Below are 26277 nucleotides of genomic sequence, written 5' to 3'. Positions count from 1 at the left end.
GTATCTTTAACGCGCGACAAAATCTCGACATGCGATCGCCTTTTTTCTCCTCCATAGGGAATACAGCCATCGCAACCGGGATCAAATCCGCGTCATTGGGCTCAGCAGCATAACTGAGCCACTACAGCGGGTGGTAATTTCAGTAACTGCCTTACGACTGATAGGGGATGTAAAGCTGCTTCCGAAGCGCTCTGGTTCGTCATTGTTTACTGCAATAAAAACGTAAAGCACCATAGATATGTTTACCATCCTGTTACATCATTGTGTCGGTGTTACGTTGCTCCACATGGCATATCAGCCACAAGCAACAAAGAAACAATAAAGAAGCAAAACAAATGAATCAATTTATTTTTGTATTGAAAACAAAGAATTATTTCGAATTTCATGGAGATGCCACTTCAGTATAGTTGTAACTTTCCATCAATTAATGAAGGGCATGAAAAAAAAAATTTCTTTCACGTTTTTTCAGAAAAAATCGAAAATTCATAGACACGGTATCGAACATATCAAAAGCTCGGCATGGTTTTAGAGCCCTGCTGAAGAACTTTTCCACAAATTTTTGGGGGTGTTTCCTTATAGTTTTCTTGATGCCTAATTCGGAAAAGATGTTTATATTTCTTGCGACACCACACCCAAACAGCATTTTTTTTCTGAAAGCAAACTGCCCCTTACCGGGGTGCGGTCGGAGCACCGGCTGCCTTTCGCGATCGGAAAGTGGTAGATAACATCCTATACGGAATCCCTGGAGCAGCGGTGACCACTCGACGTGAGGAGCGCATTCTGTTCCCATTTAGATATGGGCTAGAAAGTTAATTGGAAGATGAAAGACGCACAAAATCGTTTCTTAAAACAGGTGCGTTTGAAGGAAGCAACAACAGAACAAGTCTCCTTGTGGCGTGCTTCAATAAGGAGTTTTCCCCTACTGACTCACGGCCGACTTTGGATTTCGGAATGCAGGGATTTTAAGCAGATATTGGATCGTCGCTTTCACTACTAGAGTGAAAACATTCCTAGCACAATTTTTCAACGTACTATAAGCCCCTTTCTTGTATGTGTAACTTTCTTTTTACATTTGGGCGGGCACTAACGAGGTCTAGCCGTCACATTGAATTTTACCCCATTTTATGACTCACATTACTATCTCATGACTATAACCGGGAGCAATGTTCAATTTGTCCCAAATGATTCCCCTCATGGAGACCTTTATTTTATTCCTTACGGGCCCTAGCGGCATCACTTCGACTTTAACGTAAGATATGACTCACAAGAATAGCTTATGACTATAACGACGAAGCAATTTTAATATGTCCCACGTGATTCACCTCGTCGAAACCTTTATTTGGATACCTCACAAGCCCTAGTGGCATCACTTTGACTTTTAAGCGATTTTATGAATCACGCGACAATCTCTTCACTACAACCAGGAAGCAATTTTTAATTTGCATCTTGTGTTTCCGCTCCTCAATGGCTTTAATTTGATACCTGAAAAGCCCTAGTGGTATCACTTAGAATCTTAACCCAATCTATGACTCCGGTGGCTATCTTATGACTATAAAAAGGAATCGATTTTAATTTGTCCCACGTGATTCCTCTCATCGAGACGTTATAATTGATATCTCGCAAGCCTTAGTCGCTATAATTTGCATTTACCCAAATGTAATACTCACGTGACAAACTCATGACCATACTAGGAAGCGGTTTTTAATTTTTCTATGCGATTCCTCTCATCGAGACCTTTGATTTGATACGTCACAAGCCCTAGTGGCATCAATGTGAATTATCACCCAATTTATGACTCACGTTACAAGGTCATAACTATAACCAAGAAGCAATTTTTAATTTATCTCACGTGATTACCCTCATCAATAGGTTTAATTATATACCTCAGGAGCCCTAGTGGTATCATTTAGGGCTTTTAACTGAAACCATCACTCACGTGACTATCTCATGACTATAACCAGGAAGCAATAATAATTTGTCCAACGTGATTCTCGTCATCGCGTCATTTAAATTGATACCTCTGAAGCCCTAGTGGCATCACGGTGATTTTAACCCAATAAATGACTGACAATCTCATGACTAAAACCAGAAATAAATTCTTAATTTGCCGAAGTGATTCTTCTCATCAAGGCCTTTTTTTGATATCTCACAAGCATTAGTGGCATCAATTTGACTTTGAACCCAATCCAGGACTCACGTTACTATCTCATGACTACAACCAGGAAGAAAATATTGATCCCACGTGCATCCCCTCACCGCGACCTTAATTTCATACCAAATAAGCCCTACTGGCATCACGTTGACATTTAACCCAATATATGACTCACGTGACTATCTCATGACTAAAACCAGGAAGCAATTAATAATTTGTCCCACGTGATTCCCCTCACCGCGACCTTTAATTTGATAGCTCACAAGCCGTAAGGGCACCACGGTGACTTTTAACCCAACCTATGACTCACAAGTCTATCTCATGACTATAACTTGGAAACGATTTTTAGTTTGTCCAACGTGATTCCTCTCATCGAGACTTTAATTTCATACCTCACAAGCCCTACAGCCATCACTTTGACATCCAACCCAATGTATGATTATCAATAATTTACTAATTAACCTAAATTAGGTCATTAACATTCGTTCGAGGCCTACTGCTGCGGGAGGAACTTTGGGTGAGCGAATACCGCGCTCGCACAAAAAAACGTGCCGCCAGTTGTGGGCGAGACGTCTTCCTTCCACAACTTCTGTTTCCCGCCTCTATGGCAAAAAAGTGGTGCTAGTGTCGCGCGGCCCACTCCAGGTTCCGGTCTCTAAGATCTGTCCAGCCTGCGGTCCGCTTGTACGTAAGCGCTGTTAGGCCCGAAGTTTTGTACAATGGGGCGGCGAAAAACTCCGACGGAGTAAGTTCAGAACGTAGATCGTGGTCGGATCTCCGATTCATGAATTTTCTCCCATGTTTCTGCGATTTCAGTAAGAGAGAAGATCACGTTGTTAAGCTTGGCTTTGTGGTCCACTTATTATATGCACTCACACGCTCGTAGGAGGAAAGCCACGCCCCGGCGTAGCTATCGTCGGTGCCGCTGAACTTGGCCGGGTACCGCTGACGCCAAGAGCAAGGCAGATCACGGAATGACTGGTTTTTCTGGACATTGGGGGGCAGCAACTGGGTACGAAGCTCTAGGGTGGAATAGAAACTCCTCATTTTCACCACTTGTCAAGAAAGCAGTCCACGCACCGGTACTCGGTTGAGGTGGTTTATTCGCAGGGGTGAAGCCACTAGCAATGCAGGTCCGAGCAGTGAGGTAACCGAGCTCAACCGAGATACCCGAGCTTGAGATAAGCGAGCTCTCGAATACCCTTTCTGGAGTTCATATAACTGGCCTGACACGTCTTGGTCGCATATCCCTCGGCCAGGTTTGGACATATTTATAGAAACTCTATAGGTTTCATCATTGCTTCACCAATGAGATCACGATAATCGGTTCTATAAACATAAAGCTGAAACGGAAAGTTGAGAGACCCTTTCAACAGACAGGCTACCGGTGCTACCGTCGACAACGCACTCTAGCGAAAGCAGTACAAAGCTGACACCATTCAAAGAACAGAAGACATCTGAAAAAGACAGTCGAATGGTAAAACTAGAGAGCTTGAGGAAAGCTCCGAGGCTTGGAGAAACTGTTTTAAAGATAAGCACCTAACACCCGAGTAGAAAAGCAGCGACGATGGCCTACGCATTTCGATGTGGCTGCGTCGACTGCGCCGACCTTCCAAGCAAGGATTCTACATATGGCACCTGGGGCACTTTCCCCCTGTGACTGCTTCACCATATCGACAAAGATGAACTTTCTGAACCTGCCGAACGCAAACTAAATACGGCTTACGTGTGGTTGGGGAAGATTCACAAACTTTATAAGTGTCAATATTGCAGCAACGAGGATATCACCATCATCGGTGCCCGTATTCGCGTGAGCAGCTATGTAACAAGTGCCTTCGTCTTCCTCTCATCCCCACTGTGTAAAAAGCACCAACACCGTGTCAAAGGGACGTCACGGACCTTGGTCATTCCTGTTATTTTACAATATTCCTCCCTCCCTCTTTCCCATGGTGGATACCTTTGTGGCGCATACCCCGTGATGGCATGTTGAATCTGTTCAGTACTCGTCATTACAATATATATATATATAAATATATAAATATAAATAATATATATGTGGCGAATCAGAAAATGGGAAATGAGGGGCTCTGTGAAAATAAGACAGAAAATAAGGGTTGGCAGTCAAAAAAACCTCGGAAAGCAAAGGAGAGGTTGTGGTGCGTCATAGAAAAAGATGAATTTTTTGAGTCAGAAAGAAATTGGTGAAAAAATGCCCTCACCCGGCGGGCATTTTTTCACCAATTTCTTTCTGACTCAAAAAATTTTTCATCTCTTTCTATGACCCACCACACAACCTCCCTTTTGCTTTCCAAGGTTTTCTTGACTGCCAGCCCTTATTTTTCTTATATATATATATATATATATATATATATATATATATATATATATGTATATATATATATATATATTTGTTAGAGTACGCGAAGGGAATGAAATTAAAAAGAAAAGGGAATGGTATGTGCAGAATCATCGGCAATGTGTGCGTGGGGATGTGCTGCAGACCTGCAATGGCCCCCATTAGGGTCGTGATTGCCTAGTATGGATCATGTTGACCAGTGTGAGCGGCGTTATCATTAGCATAAAAGAGTCAGGAATCCACGTGGGTAGCGTCTAGAGCTGCAGAATTACATGTGACTGCTTCAGTCTGCTTGTGGCTGCTTCCGTAATCTATGATTCAAAACCTCTCGTCGGCAGGAAAAAGGTTCGCCAATAAATCATCCGTCAAATGGTGGAGGATCCCTGGTCACGTCTTAATTCTTTAGCTCCAAAACCGCAAGTTATCCTTAGCCACGGACAACGAATTGAACCGGAGTGGTATGCCCCCATCACCGGTGCTGATATGCTCCAGTGCCATGCAGAGAAACCCGGTATCCTTCAGTGGAACATATGATAACGACGTGGTTTCGTTCGCTTCAAAAAGTAAAGACCCCCCTGAATGTACTATCGCTCCTGGCCGCAAGTGTACAAACATCGAGCCAATGGCTGTATTCAGGGATGGAGGCGCTATTCAGGACGTCGTGTACTATATTGTGATCCTAGTGTTCCCATGAAGTAATTTTACGACATGGCTTTGTTTCGCATCGCAACCCAGTGACTGACAAAAGGGAAGTTTCTTCGTTCTAGTGCTCAGTTTTAGAACACCTGAAATGGCTGGCATTTTTTTGGGTTGGTACAATAAAAAGTAGAACACAACGTAGCGGTGTATATAACGCATAGACGGGTGCCTCCGGGCGGCCCTCTGCAGACAATAAAAGACCTGCTGAAATACTTAGAGCTGCGTAATCATAGATATGGACTAAAACTTAGTCGTATTTTGTGCTTTTTGTCTGTTATTCCAGATTTCGATAGGGTTCAAAGTGACTATAAACCTGATATGAATTTGCTGAAGGCGGACCATATGTTCAACCGAGCGAGGGCAAAGTTTCCGCACGCTGCTTGGTACCTCGGATTCGAAGGCTACAGGATACCATTTGATCTGTACGTATGTTGGTGTTTTGCGTGAGATTGCACAATATTTCGATTCCCGACCACCGAGGATGGTTCTCTGACAGGGGTGAAAAGTAAGAATGCCCGTGGGTTCGAGATTTCAGCGCAGGTTCAAGATCCCCAGGTGGTGAAAATTAAGCTGGAGCTCTCCACAACGCCGCGCCTGATAATAAATCAGTCAGAGATTGCACAATGTTGCACTGGCACAAGGAAATCAATCCTTTATTTAACCTTTCATTACTGATAAGTTCTTGTAATGAGGGGATATGTCAAAACTTAACTGCTTATAGGTAGACTTCGGGTTAGTAAAAACAATGTTTGGTAAACCTTTGATGGGCCATCACAATTATTTGTGACAAACGTTTGCCACATCTTTTAATTTGTTTTTTTTTTTATGTAGGAACCAGCAGAAAAAGATATAGGGAAAACCGCGCGTCCTCTTGTAAAAGACAACAAAAGGGTGTGTCTAGCGTTTTTATAACTGGTATTCCCATACCCTGACACTAGGGTAATTTTTCGTATATAACAGCATTATCAATAAATAAAAATTGCTAAATGCGCGGTGTCTTCTGTCTATTTAAGACTCTAAATATCAAGGCATCATTTACCTATTCATAAATTTCGGCCGGGATAATAAATATTATATATATATATATATATATATATATATATATATATATATATATATATATATATATATATATATATAGTCGTGAAGTGGAGTCCTTAGTTGCTGCAGGAATACGCACAAAGTAGAAGTACGCTCGGATACTTTATTTCCAACGTTTCGACCTGAGACAGGTCTTCCTCAGGAAGACCTGTCTCAGGTCGAAACGTTGGAAATAAAGTCTCCGAAGAGCGTACTTCTACTTTGTGTATATATATATATATATATATATATATATATATATATATATATATATATATATATATATATATATATATATAATATACACACGCAAAACATAGAATGGGACAGAGGGATGGAATTGCTGAGACATGCCCTGGCAATCGAGCACCCAGTTAAGTCTTGAAGGGCCGGAAGGAAGGGGCAAGAAGAAAAGTAGTATATAAAGGGCACTTTGGCGCGACGGGGCCTTAACAAAGACTGCCGCAATGCGGTGGGCAAAGGCAGGCGTCTTGCAGGTGTCAAAAGAGGTAACAAATGTGCGAGTGAGCACAAAAAACATGGTAATCAATACAGCCAGTATGAGCGAAAGAAAAAAATTATGGTTGCAGTGGTTTGTGTTTCAAATATTATACGTGGGGCATCAGCACTATCAAGTGCATGAGGGTCTTTTGGGACGGTGTCAAGGCTCTCTTTAATGTAAATAAAATACGAAAGCCAAATTCCAAACGGTGAAAGAGGCCAGTGTGCGTACTTTTCTGCATCGATAATGAAAAAGAGAAGAAAAACATGATTTGTAATAATAACAGGTTTTGAGGTGGGTAGGTAAGATTGTTGAGACGTAAGATGCCCACTTTTCATAACAGCCTTATTGTGTCGCCGATTGCAATACCGCAAGGATTCTAAACTTCCTTCAAAAACATTATTTCCTGCAGGCTTGAAGAAGTAGAATTCCTAGGATATTTAGGATTTCTTGAATTTTGTATTGCTTGAAAAAGAACGTTTGTATGCTAAATTTAGAGTTTGAGATATTAAAAACGGTGGTTCGGGTAGTAAAATGTTGAGCATACGCTATGGAGGCCCAATTATGAGGTTCTGCTCGATCTCCATTCAGGCGAAAGTTGACTCGTAATACTGTCTCGTTTATCCAAAGTACTGGTTGTGACAGAATAAACATTGTAATTATAAGCAATGTTGAGTTTCACGTGAAACCTAAAATATGCTTTTAAATTTATTAGCTGGTAATGTATTTAAATGCAGTTCATGTGCAAATGTTTGCAAGACTTGCACCTAGGACCGAGTCCGGGGCCTAATTCAAGTTGCTCGGAAACACCAATTTTGGCATGTACTAAAATACTGTTAGGTTAAAACCAAAATGTATTTATGATATAACGGTATATACAGGAGTAGGAAATACAGTAGCCCATTAGCGGACCGTTCCCAAGCGGGTAGTCTAATGTCATCCTATTCTTTCTCAATCTATGTTTCGACGAGCGTCCCTTGGTGCTGCTACTACTTCGCGGTTGGCCGGCGCATGTGGAAGCGCCACGTGACATTACTCCCGTCGGCAAATGTATCGTCCCGTAATAGCTTGGAGCTGTTATTGGTAGGCATTCGATAGGTTTGAGGCGCGAAAAGTGAACGATGTCCGACGAATGAGACGCCTCTGATGATTAAGGCCGAAGAGCAGCAACCTCGCATGTGACATCTGTCGCTTCGCGTAGCACGTACTAAGGCTAGGCGAACGAGTCATCAACTTTGAGGAAAGTACATCACGGCGAGAAGGCCTCAGCGGGGGTGAGATAGCCAGGCTCAAAAGACACCGTGCTGTGCCTATCGTAGTAACGGGTCTTTTTTGTCATGTCAGGACCACAAAGGCCCGCCAGACACACATCGCACACTCGCGCCCCTCGCATGATGGCTTCATGGGAGTGCAGTGACGGCGGGGAAGTTTAGCAGGGATAAGGGCCAGACACATGCCCGTCTTTGCAGCCGGTTTTCGGCGCCGGTAAACGTTCCGGAAACCGCTCCCCACCGCCGTTTGGTGGAATTGGAGACACATGGTGCGCGGACGCCGTCGACGCGTCGGGCCGCTTACCTCCGCCTCGTTCCGTCGTGCGTGCATGCAGCCTTTGCAAGCCCGCACAAGGGTCGCATTGACGCTTGACGGAGTTCTCCTGGTAACCCCGCAATGCTCGTGATTTCCTCTCCTAGGAAATTTTTGCTTTAAGTAATTGGGACCAATTATATCCATTAATAGCGTAAATAGATATAATTGGCCAAGCGGAGTTTTGAAAACCTAAAATTTACTACAAAAATAGAAAAAAATCACAACAGTGAACATACTAAAAATATGTCTTACATGTACTCGAAAACGAAGACGTAACTTAAAAAGCCAACAAAAGAACGTTGGAATTAAAAAAAATGAGGAGATGAACCAGTTGTGTAACGCCCTGCGGTTCCATAAAAATGCGTAACTGGCGGAAGTAACACAGTTAATCGTTGTAATAGCGTAATGAAGGTAAATGGTCAAATAGAATATCCCCCCTCCCAAATACACAGCATAACCATTTAGCAAAAATGGGGATGAAATTTAAAAAATGCATCTTTAGATATGTTCCGAAAAAGGAAGACTCAACTAAAAAGCCCGGGAAAGAACGACGGAAACACGAATAAATAATCGCGCAAATGGACGAAATCAGCCCTACGCCTGTCATATGCGGAAAAACACACTATTGGTCAAGTGAATGCGCTTAATCAATATAATGGTGCAATTTAGATCATTGGCGAAAAGAAACAAAATAAAGAATCAAAATAAAATAACCCAACGTATTAGGCTACTCATAGCCATACCTCGCTCAAAAAAAAAAACTCAATGAATACTAGTGGCGTAAGAACGCTAGGCATTATTGATAATTATCTGGATTTCTACAAATGTTTTTATCATTCAACGTGGCAAGAATATGGTTTCGGTTGTTGTTCTTTTCACATGAACTTTAATAAAGCCACCGCATAAACAACGACAAAGGAAGCCTTCACTGACTACACGGAGAAAAAAAACACTGCAATGCCGACATTTCTCGCAGTAGTTGCTCTTAATTTTAGTGTATGCAGCGTGGTCTTTTGCAGTTACAAGGCAAGCGAAATCGATACGCAGTTGTTTTTTGATCCCATATATTTGCTTCTGCTCGTACCAGAGATATCAGCAGATCGTTTTCGGCGATGCGGGCCGCCCTTGAGCTGTTCATGTCTGCGGCGCAAGAGAAAGCCACCTCACGAAAGCCAGAAGCGGAGGACACACCGAATACAGGCTCCACTTTGAAACCCGCGCGAAACCTCATAAATGACGCTTCCGCGCCTCGTGCTGTTATTGGCTGACGCCCCCTGCCACTTAATTGCCTGCACGTTTGACGCGTGGCAGCGGAGAAAAATATCTAGCAGGTTTGACGCATGCGGAGAGCCGGTTTTGGGTGCCGGGTGGGCGCCGTTCCGGCTACCGGAACGGAGAATCGCGTGCACAGACGCGTCCCTCTCCGCCCATGTGTCCCCCGCTATAGTCTCCATTGGCCAAAGTCGGTAATGATAAATATAACTATGGTTGCAGTTTTTGACGTAAGGCTAGCTAGTGCAAAGAGCGGCTAAAACACTTGCTAATGGACAGAGGTGAGGAGATGGATGATAAAATCGATTATCAAGATAACATTGACCTCAAATAAATCAATGAGGATGACTATATAGGCGCGGCACCATTTCTACGATGGTTCGCTTGCCCGTGCTGTTATTTCAGACCTTTCTGCTCTGGACCTCCCTTCCGTGGCCGCATATATCGGAGCTCGCAGCTACCTGTCACCAATTTCTACCCTGGAATGCATCACAGCTCCCCCGACGACCTTGGATGCAGCTTTTTCTTGCGTCTAGAAACGGGGAGAATTCACCGCTACTGTCGTCACCGGAGGAGCGTAATATAAGAAACATTGAGAGGCCATCCACCTTGGGCACGACACCGTCTCGTCGATGGCTCGCTCACCCGTGCTTTTATTTCAGGCTAGTTACCGGAACTCTGCTGCTTGCGCAAAGAGTAGCAATTACTGTTTGTTAGCGGTATCGTGCCCACCAGAGTTGCTTGATGTGAAAAAGCATGAAACGTTTTGTTGTATCATGCCATCTGTTCGGTCAATTGTGGTCTTGGTGCTATCGGGTGGCGTGGAAGCCAACCCCGGTCCGATCAGCAAAGCGGAGGCAGAGGCGTTTGATTCCGTGTTAGCAGCAATACGCAATCTGGAAACTCGGCTTGGCGCTGTACTCGCTGACCACAAGAAACAAAATTAAGGCACTAACAACGCAAATTGCTGCGCTCGCATCAAATGCTTCTTCGTCAAGTGCCCCTCCAAGTGACAATGCTTTAAAAACTGTCATTACCCAGCTTCAAACAATAACATCTAGGTGTGACGATGCTGAGAACCGCATGCGAAGGTGTAACTTGCTGTTTTTCGCAATTGCGGATGAGGAAAAAGAAGATTGGGGTGTCCTGAGGAAAGAATGATCACTTTTTGTTCTCACAAGCTGCACATTCCTACAACCTGTGCTAAATTCGAACGTGTACATAGATTAGTTAAGTTCACGACAGAAACATACCGTCCAATAACTGCGAAATTCAACTAATTCAAATAAAAGAATAATATACTAGGCGCTGCTAACAAACACGAAGCACAGATATCACTTTCGGTGAAAACTTTTACTTTTCAAAACAAACGTTTCAAGGTGACTGTTGAAAAACTGAACATTGATAAAAAACGTACTTCTACGACAATGTAACAGACGCCGTCGTCCTATGTAAAAGATAGCTAGAAGGTGCCACGCGCTCTCATTCTGCTAATCTGCCTCTGTCACCTCGCTCAGGTTCGTCACTATCAATTGCCTTTACCAATATTCGGAGCCTACTGCATAGACGTAACGAAGTCTGTTTCTTCTTACACAATATTAATGCCGACATCCTCGCACTAACAGAGACGTGGCTGAATTCTGACAAAAACGATAGCAAAATTCTCCCTGATAACAAAGCATATACATGTATCTAATGATAGGACAAACAAAAGAGGCGCTGGCGTTTTGCTAGTGGTTAAGAAAACCATTTCTTTACACATTGTGTCATTTGACTCTGCCGTCGAAATCATATGGGTTGCTTGTTTAACTGGTGCCTCTAAAATACTAATAGGTGTTTGCTACCGCCCTCCTAATTCTCCGTTTTACTTTCTGAGTGACTGGCGCACAAGTTCCGGACGAGTTCTGGACAAATTTCAGGACACTGACTGGGTTCATCTACCATCTTCCTGTCGTGATTCTTGAGAAATAATCAATATTACATTAGATTTCTGTCTCTTCCAAGTAGTTATTTAGATCCACCCGAGGATCTCACATTTTCGATTTAGCATCTAAAAGTGCTCCTGAAAGGGTTCAGTCTGTCTTGAACACAGATGGTTTTTAGTGATCACAATATGCTAATTATAACACTTAACTTACCAGTACCGCCTCCTGGTTTCAATGTAAAAATATTACGATTATAGCAAGTCGAACTACAATGAAATGAACAAAGATGTAGAGATATTCTATACTATAGAACTAATGCCCTGCTTAAAAAGTTGCTCGATTGATACTAACTGGTCACTTTTTCGAAACAAAATGTCTACTTTGGTTTAGAAATACGTGCCACTAATAACAAACTCAAATGATAGAGCTAACCCATGGTTCTATAGGTCTCTTGATGCACAAAGAAACAACAAGAAACGCTTATACAAAAGCTCCAGATGCTCGGGAACTAGGGAGGCATGGCAGAAGTACAAAAAGTGTCTGCAAAACTACTTTTTCGCCATATCTACTGCTAAAAATAAATAATTCTCAAATGAGCTACCTTACATCCTAAAAACTCACCCAAGAAAGTTTTGGCAAGAAATATCCCCCCGCACGATACTAACAAGATTGTATTACACGATGATGAGCACGTTCCCATTTTTAAAAGTGACTTCGCCATCGTATTTAACACAGTTTTTTCGTCAGTATTTATTAGGGAAGATGATTCCAGCGTTCCTTGTTTTGATGACCTAGACTGTCCATACAAGAAACCGATTGTCCTAAGTGCCGAAGGAATTGAATATGTTATAAATAACCTTAAACTATCCACCTCCGAAAAAGTTGATAACATTAATTCGAAAATACTAAAAGAATACCAGGTCTATTTCAAGTAAGACTTTGTACCACATCTTCTTGCAGTGCTTATCATCCGGACAGTTCCTGAGCGACTGGAAAACGACTAAAATTGTGCCAATACATAAATTTGGGAATAAAAATTCGCCCGACAACTAGCGCCCTATTTCACTAGCTTGCATATGTTGCAAAGTGCTTGAACATATTATCACTGCTAACATTTACTCTCAACTCGAAACCAATAACTTTTTTTGATAACCAGCACGGCTTCAGAAAACGTTTGTCTTGTGATACGCAGTTACTTGAAATTGCCACTGACTTGCACAATAACAAGGACAGCAACTTGCAAACTAACTGTATTTTTTTATTTTTCAAAAGCTCTTGACCGTGTCACCCATTGCCGTTTCTTCTCTAAATTTTCCGCCCTTCCACTAGATTCTTTAACATTATCTTGGCTTCGTAACTTTGTTTTCATGCGTGAACAGTTCACGGAAGTGAATGATTACACCTCGGCACTGTCCCCAGTATCTTCGGGTGTGCCTAAGGCAGCGTTCTCGGTCACCTACTCTTCGTAAAATTAATTATGATTTGCCTTCTCGCGTCACATCTTGCATGCGCCTTTTTGCTGACGATTGCATAATGTACCGGAAAATGAAAGACCCCACTGACCGCGTAACGCTTCAAAAAGACCTAAAACTTATCTTCGGTTTGTGCAACACCCACATGGCAAATGTCTTTAAACTTAACTAAGTGCCATAAAATAACCTTTATCCGAAAACACACTAACTCTAACTTCTTGTATTTCCTGAACAACCATTTAGTTTCTCAGGCACTAACATATAATTACCAAGGCGTGCTTTTAACTTCAAATTTTTCATGGTCCACCCACATTAAGGTCATATGTGCTAAAGCCTCACAATCATTAGAAAAAATACGTTAAAATGTGCATGCTTCTCAGTCTAACATTCGTCAAGTAGCCTATAAAACATTTGTACTACAACAGCTGGAGTTCACGTCCTCAGTTTGGTCTCCCCATCAAAATTCTTTAGTTGACAATCTAGAAGCCGTACAAAATCGCGCAGCTCGGTTTATATCCAAATTATATGACTTCATTTCAAGCATAACAAACATAAACAATCTTTCACTAGAACCATTGTATATCCGATGGCAAATCGCACTTTTACGCATGTTTCACAACTACATTATTCGTAACAGACCATCCCCATTACCCACTGTAAGCCCTCTTTCCACATCACGCACATTATTTATTCAACGCAGCTCCACCAGAATCTACTGCACCACAAACTATTTCATTTGCTCTGCCCTCTCACGTGCTATCCGGTTGTGGAACAAGCTCCCTGACAATATCGCATCGCTGACTAACCCAGAAAGATTCCGCAATCACCTGCACAAGCATTTTTCTATGTAAAACCACAATTATTTTTTTTGCAGTTGCGGCTACCACACTAGATGTATTATTGCTTGTACATATTTTTTTCCACTCTTGGTTGCTGTTATCGTGTTCTTTTTCTCTTGTCTCAGTGACTTGTTTCTGTATAATCAATCTAGTTTTTGTTTAAATTTCCGTTTTCCAGTGGCTCGGTTGTGGTTGAGGCTCCGGTGGCAGTTGTAGTTCCCGAGAGCGGGCGCAGCAGGCTTGGGGCGCGGCGCTCTCTTGGGGTTGGGCTGCAGGCGATGCGTCGGTGCTCCGAAGCCGTGGTCGCACGAGCACGTACGGGTTGCAGGCTGTGGTGGGCGTCCGGGGAGTCTGGGTGTAGGTCCCTGGCGCTCAGCTGGAGGTCCGTGGCCGCGGTGGTCACGGTGGCATGCGGGGCTGGCCGGTTGGCCCATGTGTCCGGGGACGTCGTGGAGGGCGTTGGGCTGGACAATAGCAAAGGCAGCGGTGGGAAGTCATGGTAGTATAAGGCCACTGCGGGAGCTTGGGTAGTGGTGCATGCGACCTCGCGCAACCCAGGAGGGTTGCAGCGCTTTCGCGTGAAGCAAAGCTCGCGGATGTGGCTAGCAAGCTCAGCCACAACCTCGAAGGTCGGGTGCAGGCCATCAGCAGCAAGGTCTCGGCGGGCGGGAAGGTGCTGGAAGCCGTGGTCAATGAAGCCGTGGCCGAATTCACGCAGAAGAGAGTTAAAGCGTCGTGCTTTTTCATTGCAGCCAATGGCAAAGTGGGACATGCGGTAGTCACGGCGATGGTTAGCACAGCGCGGAAGAATCAAGCTGGCGTAGATGGTGGAGTTGTTAGGCCGAGATTGCAGAATAAAGTCAGTCAGCGAGCGATAGCCACAAAAATCACGTTCAGCAGAAGAAGTGGTGAGGTCATTATGACCGACATGCAGAAAAACTGTGTTAGAGCACGCAGTTATGAATACAATGAGTAAGCATGCGTCAGAAATGCATGCGCCGGTTTGCGAAATAAAAGCAGAGGTTCCAACACAGAGTGGGTCAAAATGTTCCAAAAGGTTTTTAGTCCGATAGTCGCCGATTACAACACTAGACGGGGCAGTCTGCGAGAACTTCCGAATGACGTCTTTCTTCGTTGTCCTGGCAGCGCTCATGGTTGAAAATAGTCTGGAAAGATGAAAACTCACACAGAGCGCGAAAAACTCACAGAGCGCGAGTCCTACCTCATCTATAAGTTTAAGTCAGTGTCGTTTGGCATCAATGAAAGTTGTAAGAAATTAACGTGTCTTTCCTCCGATTAAAATTTCGGCTTCATTTCTCAGGCTAGTGTTACGCCTGTTCATTTCTTTCCCCTCTATAATATTCTCCTATCAGATGGCGAGCTCCCGTACATGGGTAGAGTTTCGTGATAGCACCGCGTTTTTTAGAACAATGGCTTCACTAACCCAAATCTTACAAACAAGTCTGGACATTGTGATCATGGTAGAAGGCTGCAGGACCATTGTTAGCGTTAATATTCTCACCTTGTAATAAATTTGTGCACGCGAGCGTGTGTGATTGCTTTCGTGTCTCTTTCTTTGTATTGCTGTTTTCCAATATTCGTTGCTGACCGCCTCCGCATTCCCTGAACTGGTACCATGCGCCGGCCAGATGCATACTATCTGCTGCCGCGTCATACGCGTGCACCTGCCTGTTTTCTTTATTTTCACGACTAGTTTGACCTTGTCCTTTTTTTATTTTTTCCGCTCTTTGTATACCACTGTACACTCATTTCCTGTCGAAACTGCCTGTCCTACTGCTTTTGGGCGCGACCCTTGCCTCCCACCAACAGAAGCCAAGTGTATCATGTTTCAATGACCTTACCCTGATTCTTAGAACGGGTGTGTAAGAGCACATGTTCGCCCTTTGTGTGCATGGGCATATCTTCTTTGGACCTTCTTCGTTCCGCGTGAATAATTTTTTGCCCTTGTCAAACACGTGCATGGGCATATCTTGTTTTGACCCCTCTTTCACCCCTGTTGCCACGGGGGAAGGAGGGATTACCTTGTTAATTTTTTTTCTTTGGTTCTTCTCTCTTTCTTTCCCATGTGCGTACCCGTGACTGTGCGTTCTTATTACCCTTTTTATAATTTTTTTTGCTCTCTCTTCATTCTTTTACTACCCACCAACCATGATACAATTGTACAAATTCTCCCTTCTCTTACCTTGCCCCCCCCCCTTGCTACATTTGCTGTATATATATATAACTCTGAAACGAACTTATTCTGTACTCTGAAGAAAGGAAGTCCTCTTCCTGGAACGTCAGTAAACTTACTTCTGTTTTCTACGTCTTTCTTGTCTGTCTCTGTCTCTACTAACATTATATATATATATATATATATATATATACACATACATTGGCAATCCAGGTGTTCCGTTATGGCCAACCTCTCTTCCAGGGATATGCGCCACTGCGAAGCTGGTACACAGCCTTGAAGAGAGACGCCGAGGGCACTCAGAGCCTTGCGGACGGGCGCGCTATTCCTTGACCATTGCAGCTGCTTTACCTACCAGCTGTGTTTGCCTGTCAATGCACTTTATTACGAGCAGTGCCTTTATTGCCACGTCACATCGTGTGGTGTCGGAACAAGTTCCCTACCTGTGTGCCGTCACTCTTGGCACAACACGCAGCTTCGGCGAGGGCGTCACAGCCATCGCGGGACGATGCCACCAACCCGTGAGCCTGCATCTACCAACCCGACAGTCATTTTCTCCCCGCCTCGCGACTCCGGCTTTTTCTCTGGCGCTGACGATGAGGACATTGATCAATGGCTCAGCATATACGAGCGCGTCAGTACCCACAACCGGTGGGATGACACTTTCATGTTGGCAAATCTACGCTTAAATCTGAAAAAAAAAACCGCTCTGGTGTGGTTCCAAACCAATAAAGCCAGGCGGACCAGGCTGGTTCCGTGGCCCGCCAGCTTGCCGCGAAGAAAGACCTCTCTTCTCTCATCCAGTCATCCACCGAATGGTACGTTGCATACATTCTGGACGTTTTCGCGCTCTGCTCAAAAGTAGCCCCCTGCATGCCTGAATCCGACACGGTTTGGCACATCCCTAAAGGCACTGCGGATGATGCTTTTAGTTTGCTGATTATCAATTAGTGCACCACGGTTGAGTGCGTCTTAAAGGAATTCCACCGGTTTGTAAACGCAAAGTGTCATTGCGCAGCGCACTCGTTCACGCGCCCCCCTCACACCGCGGCAACATCGTCGTGTGCGGATGCGGTAACGCCACCCCGCCCACCGCCGACCGATGACCTTGCGACTCTTTCCAATGCTCTGACGACGATAGCGCACCGTGAAAGAGGGGCCATGGCTCCGGCTATCACATCTCAATACGGCAATGCCCGAAATGCCCCGACTGTAGCGGTCATCTAGGCAGTCGCGCGTGAAGAAGTTGCCAACCTGTGATTTCATTCTGTTTGTGCTCTGACGTGCTCGCACGCGCCCGCAAGCTCCTCCACTCCCTTCGCACGGAGCGGAATGCCCAGCCATTACGACGCCACACCCCGTTACCGCCGCCGCAGCCCTACCGATTGGCGCACCGCTGACAACCCGCCAATTTGCTTCAATTGTTCTCGCGTTGGGCATGCGTCTCGCTAGTGCCATTACCCCTGGTCCTCGCTGCCGCCGCCAAGGTTTTCAGGTACAAGCTACTCCAGCGACAAGGCCCAGCAATTCATGCCTGGTTACTGGCAGCGTGACGTTTCCGGAGTGACGTTCCACCCGTTTTGGCCGCTTTCCGTCCCCACAACGTCGCCAGTCTCGTTCGCCCCAACCCCGCCGCCCTTCCCCGCCTTCTTCTTACGCCGCTACCTCCCCGGGAAACTAGCTGATGCAGCTCCCAGAGCTGATGCTGCATTTCCGACATGGCCCGAAAATCCTCTTTTCACTAATACGACGAAACATAATCTCTTGGAAATTGACATTGACGGTATTCGTGTGCACGCCCTGATAGACACAGGTGCGAACATTTCAGTCATGAGCTTGCACCTTCGCGCCGCCTGCACAAAGTTAATACGAATGCTCCCTCCAACGTCGTACGAGTCGCCGACAGCAGAAACCCACCGTAGAAGGTCTCTGCACAGCTCAAGTTGGCATCGCAGGACACAAAATACCAGTCCAATACACCGTCCTAGACACATGCCCTCATGGCCTTATTCGTGGTCTCGACTTTCTTACTGACCACGCCGCCCTCATAGATTGCGCCTCTAGCATTCCTTCGTCTTGACCTGCCGATTGGCCCTGTTGCTGACACTGAACCTTATCACTGTACATGCTCTGCCGAACACCAACGATTAGCTCTATAAGCCATACCCTACGTTACTTTGTCCGCATGCTCACCTGTCCCGGACGGCGAGTACATTGTTTCCCCTCTTACTGACGTTCTCCTACAGCACAACGTGGCGCTTAATCATACAGGCATCACGGTCGCACAAAATCATATAAGCTTGCCGCTCTTGAGTATTGGTCCTGCCCACCAAGTGTTTCCACAGGGAATGCCACTGGACATTGTTTGACCCTCGATGGATGCCAGCTCTTTTCTGTGTCCCCTGACGTCTCTCCAAGTGCTCCCGACGGTCCGAATGATCATCCGCCGACCTCCGATGACTTAACAAAGATGATGTCGTCGGACCTTTCTGCCTCACAAGCTCGCCAACTGCACGAGCTACTGGCATCCTACCGAGACATCTTTGATTTGAACGACCGTTCGTTAGGCCAGACTTCAGAGGTAACGCATCGCATCAACACCGGCGATGCGGGTCTATACACCGGCTACCGTATCGGGTGTCACACACGGAAGGAGCAATCATCCAAACCCATGTAGATAAAATGCTGAACAAGGACGTCATTGAACCTTGTTCAAGTCCGTGGGCGTCACCAGTCGTCTTGGTGAAAAAGAAAGATGGTTCGTGGCGCTTCTGCGTTTCCTACCGGCATTTGAATAAAATTACCAAGAAGGACGTTTACCCGTCCCCTCGTATAAATGATGCCCTCCATTGCCTTCACGGTGCGTCCTATTTCTCGTCTATTGACCTACGATCTGGCTATTGGCAGATTCCTATTGACGCCACGGACCGCGAAAAGACGGCTTTCGTTACGCCGGACAGCTTGTACCAATTTAAGGTCATGCCGTTAGGTCTTTGTAATGCGGTTGCGACATTCAAAGGATGATCGACTCGCATTTGCGCGGTTTTAAGTGGTCGAGCTGGATCTGCTAGTTGGAGGACGTCATCGTGTTTGTCTCAACATTCGAGACACACCTCCAACGTCTTTCGGACAGCCTTGCGGTCTTCCGCCGTGACGGCCTCCAGCTCAACGCGTCCAAATGCCATTTCGGCAGCCAACAACTTAACATCCTGGGACATGTAGTTGACAATGATGGTGTGCGACCTGACCATAACAAGGTGCGTGCCGTCAAAGAGTTTCCTGCCCCTCGGCCTGCGAAGGACGTTTCTTACTTCCGCCGCTTCATCGAGGACTTCGTTGACATAGCCCGCACGCTCATGGACCTTCTGAATACCGATACCTCGTTTTCGTAGGGTTCTGCGAAAGCCACGGCTTTTTACTGTCTCACTGACCGAATGACTCGTTGTCTGATTTCGGCCGAATTCGATGATGCGGCTTCGACAGAAGTTCGTACTGACGCAAGTGGGCGTGGCATAGTCGCGGATTTGGTCCAGCCACAGGCCCGTCGCACCGGAGTGATAGCTTATGGCCGTCGCCTCTTGAGCACTGCCGAACGCAACTATCCTATCACTGAGCGGGAATGCCTCGCACTTCTATCGGCTGTCAGCAAGTTCCGTCGGCACTTGTACTGAAAAACATTCGCTGTATTTACGGATCACCACGCGTTATGCTGGCTTTCCACTCTGACGGGCCCCACCGGACGACTTGATCGTTGGGCATTACGCCTTGAGGAGTACAACTATTCTGTCGTCTACAAGTCTGGTCGTATGCACAGGGACGCCGACTGTCTGTCTCGTCACGCTGTTGACCCCTCTGACCCTCGAGACAATGATGACGACCCCGGCGTATTTGCTCTTTCGGACTTGCTGAACATTGCTGACCATCAACGCCATAATCCGTCGCTTTACAAGATCAATTGAACGCCTTAGCTCCGATCCGGCCGACCCTTCTGTACGCGTGCATATATGCTTCGTGGTGGCGTCTTGTTCCGCTGAAACTTTCGCGAGGACGGGCCTGACGAGGAACTTGCTTTGCCTCAGCATCTCCGCTATGACGTCCTCCGTGAGCTTCACGATGCGCCTACAGCTGGTCACCTTGGCGTGGCTCGGATTTACGACCACGTGCGTCGGTGCTTTTACTGGCCGGGCCTTTACCGGTGCGTGTGGCGATATGTCATGGCTTGTGACATTTGCCAACGCCGAAAAACGCCTCGTTTGCTTCCAGCCGGCACCTTTCAACCAATCGATGTTCCCGCAGAACCATTCTTCCGTGTAGGAGTGGACCTTCTCTGCCCTTTTACCTTTTTCCCGGTCGGGCAACAAGTGAATTGCGGTCTCCACCAATTATGCTACGCGTTCCGCTATCACACGTGCCCTCCCCACCAGCTGTGCCAGAGACGTAGCCGACTTCTTCCTACATTATGTAATTTTATATATATATATATATGTATGTATGTATATATATATATATATATATATATATATATATATATATATATATATATATATATATATTACGTATATTGAGGTATGATTATTTGGGGACGGTCTTTCTACAGGCGAGATGTTAGAAATGGCAAATAAGAGAACCATCCACGACCAGATAGAAGCAGTGCTACAGATCCCCATAGCACCACACAATGGGGTTGTGGATTTTAGACTGTCTTTATTTTGATCATCACACTGCTCACAGTGGTAAGCATGAGACATTCTCTGTACTAACGACTCTGACGCTTTCGCGGAGTATAGCTAATCATCTTCAGTACAATCACCCCCAGAAGAATAGGGTAGCAAACCTGGCGAGTCATGGTGAGAGCGAGACGAGCGGGTCATAATAGCCCTTTAGACGAGTATCGTGCACTGTCATGTCCACGGCGTTAGAGATCCTGTGAAGGCGTCGGCGGCTCGGCGAGTTAAGTGGCGGAGGAGTTGCGTTGCACCCCGCGGTATGGCCGCTGATAGTTTGACGGGAATTTTGAGCACAAGGTCTTCGCAGGAGTCTCCAGAGCCACACGAGAGAACCGGAGCGAAGTTGAGTGCGGGATCGCCAGCAGTGAGGGTCTTTTGTCTGTTCTGCTCTTCGGTCATTAGGAAAGCTCATTTTGGTGACATTCTTCTGCGTGTTCATCCGCCTCAGAAACTGGCTTGCACGGAAATGGATCAGGGCAGTGAGGCAGTATGTTGTAGAGCATGCACGATGGCTCACGACCATATCGGAGAAAAAACGGAGAAACATCCGCTGTGATTCGGATTTTGGTTTTGTTGGCGTACATCAGGTAGGATAGCATATGGTCCCAGTTTTCATGGCGAAACACAACGTAGTTGGTCAACATGTCCCCGAAGGCACGGGTAAAGTGTTCTGTGAGGCCATTCGTTTGCGGATGGTAAGCAGTGGTCGTTCGATCGATGACGCAGCTTCCAGCTTTCATGCTCCAGGAATAAGACGTGACCCCGGCTCCTCATCTATTTGAAATTGCTTTATTGGCGAAGGTCTTTCTGCAGGCGGGACATTTGAAAATGGGGATCACGGAAATAGGCACGAGCAGAACGTGGAAGTCTGAGATCACCGTAGCTCTAGACGATAGCAATGTGGATTTCCCACTCTTTGGTCTGATGATGACGCTGCTCACACTGTTCAATATAACTCATTATGGGTAATGATGACTGTGATACTTTTGGGGAGCATTGCTAACCTTCTTCACTGAGAAATACACACACACACACACACACACATATATATATATATATATATATATATATATATATATATATATATATATATATATATATATATATACATATATATATACTGTTACCTAACGGAGAAACAAGAATGTAAAGGATATTTTAGTGCATGCTAAAACAGGGCCTTCAAAGCAACCAGTTTATAGCCAGCTGATCCCGCCCCAGATGCAAGACTTGTAGGCACCTGCAAACAGACTGGGTTGTAAAAAGCACCACCAGTAATTATGTCCACAAGATTAATTCAAGTTTTACGTGCACTTCATCCAACATTGTGTATGTGTTGGAATGCTCAATGTGCCACAAACAGTATATAGGCGAAACGAGTCAACCTATGAGCCTACGGCTCAATGGTCACCGGGCAGATACTCTTAGCAAATCTTTCATAGCTATAGCGCAGCATTTCAACCAACCAGGCCACAATTTTGATGACCCTAAGTTATATATACTTCAGTCAAATTTTAAGTCTCCTAGGGACAGGAAATACCGAGAATCCTACTTAATTCACAAATTCAACTCTATGGAACCTGCTGGAATTAATGCGTCTAAGGGCAACTTGGAATCCTTGGGATTATCACCGGGAATACAGCATTAGTCATTTTCGGGCATATACCTCATCCAAAAACTATGACATTCCCTCTGCTCTGTACCTGGTCACCTAATTTCTTTTTATTTTTTTTCTTTTTTTCTCATTCTTTAGCCTCTAGCTTAATACTCGCTCTCATCCCTCCGACCTTTGATTTTTGGAATTCAATTTTATTTATTTTATTTCTCTTTTTTTTTTACTCCGCGTGGTCTTGTGCCCCGTACGTCACTCTAACTTTATCTTTTCGTTTTTGAGTTTCAGGACAGGGCTGTTCCAGGAATGTTGCCGTGGGTGACACGTGCCATTTCAGTTGCCGGGTCATTGCTTTTTCTTTTGTGTGTGGGTTTATGTGGTTTCCCTCCCTGTTTTTTTTTCTCCTTTTTTTCTTTTTTTCTTTTTTCATTGGCCTAGTTCGTTTCCTCCCTCTATCTTCTCTTTTGACCTGAGGCTTGCAGATAGTTTCTGATAAGCACCCCACTCTCACCGCCTGGTCTGCTTCCGGCGGATCTGAGATCTTTTCCATATACCCCGTGGTGGGTCAATAAACACCCTCTCATCCTTTCTCTCCAAAAATTCCAAGAATATCAACCACCAGCTGACTTCCGTGTGACCTACTTCGCGGCTTAAACTAGACAACCTTCTTGGCCCCTCAATCTCTCCCCCGACATATTCCCAAACCAATCAGATTTTTCAATTTTCCTTCCATCTTTCCCTCTCCTTTCACCTGGGGTCCTACCCCTATATAAACCGTGCCTGGCAGGCGAGAGATTGCCCTGAGGAAAGCAAGTTTTCTTTGCTGAAACGGAGGCCACAATCGTGCTTTTACCTTGTTCGAAGTTTTTCTTCTCTTATATATATATATATATATATATATATATATATATATATATATATATATATATATATATATATATATATATATATATTTATTTACATATCAAGGTTGCAGTCGTCATTGCCAGTGCTATTCGGCTTTTTCCGGAATATTTAATAAGGCCGAATGACGTGTGTTTGTCACGTTTCTTTCATACATTGATAAATAAGCGAAAATATTGGTCGAGAAAAAATACGCCGTTTTTTCCGGGAGCGGGACTCGAACCCACATCTCCGCATAACCGGTGCGGTGCGTCGCCATTACGCTATCAAGTAACAGCTTCTATCTCGACTTTACAGCGGGGTTTATATTTACAAGTGCTCTGAGGCCGGTCAACTAGCGCCGCCCCTCGACCACCGCGGGAGACGTAGTACGTCTTCTTTCCCAGCGGCCGCCACGTAGACCGTGGTCGGAGGTCGGGGCTAGCAATTGGCTCGAGGTGGTGGAGGGGCGGCGCTAGTTGACCGGCCTCAGGGCACTTGTAATTATAAACCCCTGCGGTAAAGTCGACAGAGAAGCCTCTACGAGATAGCGTAATGGCGAACGCACCGCACCGGTTATTTATTTATTTATTTATTTATTTATTTTACCTCAAGGCCAAGGGAATTACAGAGCCGCTGCATGCGGAGATGTGGGTTCGAGTCCCGCTCCTGGAGAGAGCGGTGTATTTTTCTCGACTTCTATTTTCGCTTATTTATCAATGTATCAAAGAAACGTGACAAACACACGTCAGTCGGCCCTAATAAATATTTCGGAAAAAGCCGAGTAGCACTGGCAATGACGACTGCAACCTTGATATGTATCTTTACCGAGTCTCTCGTCCGGTATCTTTCTGTTCTGCTACATGCATTACGAGGCGCTGGCTCCAGCAGTTCGGATATGCCAATTGCTAGCCCCGACCTCCGACCACGGTTTACGTGGCGGCCGCTGGGAAAGAAGACGTTCTACGTCTCCCGCGGTGGTTGAGGGGCGGCGCTAGTTGTCCGGGATCAGAGCACTTGTGAATATAAACCCCCGCGGTAAAGTCGAGAGAGAAGCCGCTACGGGATAGCGTAATGGCGAACGCACCGCACCGGTTATGCGGAGATGTGGGTTCGAGTTCCGCTCCAGGAAAAAACGGCTGATTTTTTCTCGACCTATATTTTCGCTTATTTATCAATGTATCAAAAAAACGTGACAAACACACGTCATTCGGCCCTAATAAATATTTCGGAAAAAGTCGAATAGCACTGGCAATGACGACTGCAACCTTGATATGTATCTTTACCGGGTCCCTCGTCCTGTATCTATATATATATATATATATATATATATATATATATATTTGAATGGGTATATATGCATTGTCACACACAAGATGAGCGAACGTGGCAAAACAATGAATGGTAGATGTCAAAGCGCCATCCGAAAAATTGAGTATGCAGCGAGCATTATCCTGAACACAACGTAGGACCAACTTAAGCGTTCTTGCCAGGGAGCTCGTTTGGTGTGGACCTGCGCGCGTCCCCGTCGTCTTACGCTTTCGCCTGCAAAAAAACACCATGAACAATGACCATAGTATCTGCTATATGCCTTTGCAAGTGGAAGAGGTGCTATATGTAACAATAAAAATAGATATATTTAGAGAAGGAGAGAGCCGCTTCATGGACTGACCAAACACTTTTCCAAACACTTTTCCAAACAGGTATCCAAACACTTTTCTGGAAGATTTCACCGTACCATCCACTTAATTAGGGCATCCAATATTTGGGGAAACTGTGTTTTTTTAAAGAAAACTCAAGTACTATACAGCAGCTTCATATAACCGCTTCATTTTTGCTTTCAGGTGCTCCCAACACAGTTGTTCAAAAAAACACTCTCAGGGTTTTGCCCTAGCACCCGTATAAAAAGGCCAGAAAGTTTTTTTACCTTACGCCTTTGTGGACGCAAAAGTCCGTAAATTTTCCGTGTTAGCATAGCTCTCATGCTTCTTTGGGAGTTTCTGCAACCAAGCACCTCAACGTACCAGCCCATGTTACTTATCATAAGCCTGTTACTGAAGAGCATCCTTCATACCTTCTTCTCTAACACGTTTTATGGTTCAGTAGTCGTTTGCGTGCACTGTTTTGATACAATTTTTATGAGGGGCGTTCCAAAAAAAACACCAGTTTCAGTGTTTTCCTATTACCATACGCCTCCTGTAAGAGCCCATGTATGGAGGGCATGAGGGAGTTCCTAATTTTGTAATTCAGGGTGAACTACGTAATTTTGACAATACCGGAACTGGTGATATGCTTATCAATGTCTTTAGATAGTGGCCCAACCTGGAATCGCCCGGCACTACAGCTAGTGTATATACATATGGTCTTGTAGGTTCGGATTTCACATGGCGGGCAATTTTTCTTCACTTTGGTTGCCTTTCCCTATGACTTATCTGTCTCAATGATCTACCCCATGCTCCCCATCTTTCCGAGGTTTTCTTGACCACCAACCCTTATTTCGGCCTCATATTCAACGAAACTCTAATTTCCTGTTCTGCTTCGCTACATCCATAGCGTGGGCCTCTGCTCTGGCTGTGCTGGTGCCATATTGAGCTTAAGAGGATTTAATGCTGGTCACCACTCTCGACACGTCATAGACGCTCGAGTCACATCCCGGGGGTAAAAAGAAGGTACCCTTTACCCTATTAGTCCGAGTGGGGATAGTTACCACCCCCAAGCACAGGAAACAAAAATACCTTAACAAAAATACCCCATAAATTGGAGGGGAAATAGCCCCGCCGATGGGATAGTGCTCATTGCACCAGACGCGTATTTTGGAGGTCGGGGGTTCGGATTCCACCCGGCGGGCATTTTGTCGCCGCTTTCTTGCGGTCTTTCCAAATTCTGTATCTGTGTCAAAGTCCTACCACATTGTCACCTTTGCTTTCCGAGGTTTTCTTTCCTGCAACCCATGATTTCTGCCTTCTTTTCAACAAGCC

The sequence above is a fragment of the Haemaphysalis longicornis genome, unplaced genomic scaffold (assembly GCF_048455015.1).
Source record: "Haemaphysalis longicornis isolate Haplotype H1 unplaced genomic scaffold, Haemaphysalis longicornis Haplotype H1 scaffold_5, whole genome shotgun sequence".
NCBI classification, from domain to species: Eukaryota; Metazoa; Arthropoda; class Arachnida; order Ixodida; family Ixodidae; genus Haemaphysalis; species Haemaphysalis longicornis.
This window is presented reverse-complemented; position numbering follows the sequence as displayed.